Raw genomic sequence first — 4,352 nt, forward strand, 5'->3', positions numbered from 1 at the left:
GGCAGTGTTTGGCTCCACAGGGAGGCAGACATGGTCCCCGCTCAACCAGAGCCATGCTGCCACGTGCGCAGCGCTCTGAGGGGCGGGGCTGCGTGCTCTGCTTGGAGCCTCATGGTAAAGGGTCCGGGGCTGGGGGCATTGGATAAGGGGTGGGATCCCGGGCAGGGTGGTTAGGGGCAGGGGGTCTCTGGAGGGGGCAGTCAGGGAGCAGGGGGGGTTGGATGGGGCAAGGGAGTTCTGGGGTCTGTCAGGGGGCGGAGGGTGGATAAGAGTCAGGGGACAGGGAGCAAGAAGGGTCCAGGGGGGGGCAGTTAGGGTAGGGGGTCTCTGGAGGGGGTGGTCAGGGGACAAGGAGCTGTGGGGGGGGGGGTGCTGAGGGGGGCAGTCACCCAGCCCTCTGCCCTGAGCCCTGAGTCCCCCCCCCCCCACACACACACACACACAGCCCTCTGCCCTGAGCCCCGCACACACCCCAGGCCCCTGACCTGAGCCCTGTACCTCCCTCATACACACCCAGCCCTCTGCTTGACTCCTTCACCACCACTACTCCATGACCCCAGCCCTGACTCTGGCACCCACACACATACCCAGCCCTCCCACACCCTATGCACCCCCCACATCCCCACCCCCACCCTGAGCACCAAACGGGAGCTCCTGCACACACACCCCACATTCCCACCTGAACCCCTCGCATCAAATGCGAGCTGCCCAGGTAAGTGCTCCACACCCAAACCTCCTACCCCGAGCCCCCTCCCTCATTCTAGCTCCTGGCCAGACCCTTCACCCCCAGCCCTGTGCTCAGTGCACTCCCACTCTCAGCTCAGTGCAGAGAGAGGAAGAGAATGGGCCAGAACCAGGGAGAAGGTAGGTACCCACTGTATGTGGGCAGGGCCGGGACCCCAGACTGGCAGCGGGCTGAGCGGATCCGGCAGCCGGGATCCCAGCTGGCAGGAGCCGGTGGATGGAACTCCTGAGCGGCAGTGGGCTGAGCGGCTCAGCCCACTGGCAGTCTGGGGTCCCGGCCGCCGGCCCCGCACAGCCTGTTGCCGGTCCGGGGTTCTGGCTGCCGGACCCTGGCCAGCCAGGGTCCCGGCCGCAGGCCCCGCTCTGCCTGCTGCCGGCCTAGGTGAACAGAACCCCAGACCAGCAGCGGGCTGAGCGGGCCGGTGGCGTAAGATCAACATTTTAATTTAATTTTAAATGAAGCTTCTTAAACATTTTGAAAACCTTGTTTATTTTACAATACAACACTAGTTTAGCTATATAATATATAGACTTATAGAGAGAGACCTTCTAAAAAACATTAAAATGTATTACCGGCACGCAAAACCTTAAATTAGAGTGAATAAATGAAGACTCGGCACACCACTTCTGAAAGGTTGCCGACCCCTGCCAGAACTACTGTCTCCACCACCGTCTGGGTCCCGGCCTCCTGCTGGGCCCCCTCCATCTGGGTCTCTCTCCCAGTAACTGGCTCAGCGATGGTCTGGGTCCCAGCCTTTTGCAGTGTCCGCTCCGTCCCAGTCACCACCTCTGCCACGTTTGGTCCCATCGGGCCTAAAGGCACCTCCTCCTGTCACCCCTCAGTCCCTCTGAGGGGGCAGTGCCTCTTTAGATCGCCCTGTTCCCGGCAGCCCCAGCAGGCTTCCTGCCTCTGGGCTGCCTGGGACTTCCTGTGGTCCAACTGGGGTCCCGTCCCCTTGCCAGGACTGATGTGAACCTCTTGCGTTGGGCCTGGGCATATCCTCCACACGTGGCCTGATCGCCCACAGGCCCAGCAAGTCAGCCGCCGCCTGGGTTTCTTCACCCGACAAGCTGTGCTCGGGACCTCTCCTTGTCCCTGCTGGGGCTGCGGCGCCCTGCCCCCACCCTGATAGGGACAGTCTCGTATTAAATGCCCCACCCGTCTGCAGGCGTAGCAAGTCCTGCACCCAGCCACAGGTCTCCCGGGCTTGGCGCTCCACTTCCCGTCCTGCTGGCGGCTCCTCCAAAACTCCTGCTGGAGGAGTTGGACTAGGGCCCGCTGCTCCCTCGACAGCTGGCCCACCTGCTCATGGAGGGCCCACTGCACCTCCCATAGTTCTTGTGGGTCACCAGCCCCCTTTTGCCAGGGCACTGGCCCCTGCCCCCAACTAGGGGTAGCACAAAGAACGCCCCTGTGTATCCGGGATCCATCGTCCCGTTTGCCTCTCCAGTGTCACTCAAGTCCGGGCAATAGTCCCACAGTCCTCGCCCTTGCCCCTTATATCAGGGGCGGACTGCTTCTGCCTGCATTCTCCACCACTTGTGGCAGGACGACAACTCACTGGTGTGGCGCCTCCTGCTGGTTGTCCAGGGAATTAGCTCTTTTCAGCCAGGAGCGCCCTCTGCCGGCTGCCGTCTCGTCAGCCGCTGGCCCCATGTCCCTCCCGGACCCTGGTGCCCTTCTAGATGAGGGTTCTGCCCCCTGGCAGTACCCCTTTAGTCTGGGTCTCCCCTCCCCAGGGAACCCCCACCCCCTATCCCTCCCTTGCCTCAGTGGCAACTGTCAGTCATCATCTAGCCCCCGCTCCCTGGGGCAGACTGCAGTCTGTACCACTCATCATTGGCAAGGGGGGTCGGACAAGCTGCCTCTGCCTAAGCCTTGGCTGCCCCTCTGCAGCCCTAGTATCCTTTTGTGGTCCCTCACCTCGGCCTGGGGCTCTGCTAGCCCTCTGCCTTCTTATAAGGGCCAGCTGAGCCCTGATTGGGGTGTGGCCACAGCTGAGGCCGCTTCCCCAATCAGCATGGGAGCTACTTACTCCAGCAACAGCCCTCTCCTGGACTGTTTTAAGCCCCTCTGGGCCAAAGCGGGTGACCACCCCGCTACACTGACCCAGAGGGGAGCCCAGAGAGGGAAGTCCCAACAGAAGGTGAGGGGGTCAGGAGGGTCTGCCCAGCTTTTGTAGGGAGGCTTTTCCCCAAGAGGAGGGTGAAAAATCTGCATCTAAAATGCCAGACCCCTTTTCTGTGAATCAGGTTTTAAGAGGGAAAACGGGGGGTCAGATCTCCTGGAGGGGAGAGTCTACCCAGCTGACCTATTGGGAACAGAGAGTGGGGTAACCCAGGGAATGTTACCAATCCAAAGCATTCCATTAAAGAATGTTATTCTAGCTACCCTTGTAAAAGATAACACTGTCTCTTCAAGGCCGCGGGGAGAAAAACTTTGCATTTGGGAAGCTTCACAAAGGGGTGGGGTCCAACCCAAAGAAATTCCAGAGGGAGGGGCTGAGGGCAGGCATGGTTGCAGTGCACCCTTTCCCTGCCAAAGCCTCAAACACATGCCTGAATTGAAAGCCTTCTCCAAAGAGGCAGGAGACTCGGTATCAGAGCACTTACCATGATACACAAAGGAATTGGGAAATGCAATAGACACTAAACAAGCTAAATTGTGTGAACAAAGCCTGTCTACCGTAAATTTGCTGTTAATCTTGTGTCTTTTGCTACTTCATCTATGGGTTAAGACAAAGGAGTTAATACTAATGGTAAACCCTTTAAAGATGTGTGACATACCTGATTTATGGAAAAAACATTTGTACGTGCTAGGAATGGTGACAAGACAGTCCCACAAGCATGTTGCTTTTCAGCTTATACCTGTAAACAGGCTGGAAGCTTGGCACAGCAGCAAAAGCATAATAGGCCTACGCTGCTGTGTGGCAGGGGAAACTGGCACACCGCCTCATGGCATTGGTGGCTAAATGCCAGGACTCCTACTCTTTAACCGATTTTGCTATCTGCATACTGTTAGCAATACTGCACCCCAACATGTTTTCAGGCACCCTGAGACCAGGAACCCAGAACTTTGCTAGGACACCTATGAATAACATCATAGGGTTAAAGGTACTGGGAGGGTGTGTGACCGGAGACAAACAGGGATTTTACATGTACTGCCTCTGCCATGGACAATGTCCAAGACTCTGGCAGTAAGTTCAGGAGGAGGGTGTGATGTTGCACTCCACATGATTTTATGAAAATATTAATGGTGGTTTAGAATCTTGATGGCTCCCATCAGCTAGGACAATTGACTGTAAATGGCTCTGTTTACTTGCAAGCCTTCCTGTGAGACCCCCCAGCCTTCACTCTTCCTGGCCTGACTCACAGGAAGGCTTGCAAGTAAACAGAGCCATTTACAGTCAATTGTCCTAGTTGATAGACACCATCAAGATTCTAAACCACCATTAGTGGTCCACACTTTGCATAACTACAATAAGACCTCAGAGTTATATTTTATATTCCTATTTTCAGATACAAGAATGATACATTCATACAAATAGGATGAACACACTCAGTAGATTATAAGCTTTGTAATGATACCTTACAAGAGACCTTTTGCA

At 56.5% G+C, this 4,352-nt stretch overlaps 1 protein-coding gene across 1 annotated transcript in view; it reads left to right on the forward strand.

Moving 5' to 3' along the window:
- SPAG17 (sperm associated antigen 17) overlaps nt 1-4,352 on the forward strand; it is a 244,626-nt gene that overhangs the window by 184,226 nt on the left and 56,048 nt on the right. The gene's annotated exons all lie outside the window — the stretch shown is intronic.

Source organism: Terrapene carolina, unplaced genomic scaffold (assembly GCF_002925995.2).
Source record: "Terrapene carolina triunguis isolate 2854851 unplaced genomic scaffold, T_m_triunguis-2.0 Scaffold242, whole genome shotgun sequence".
NCBI lineage: Eukaryota > Metazoa > Chordata > Testudines > Emydidae > Terrapene > Terrapene triunguis.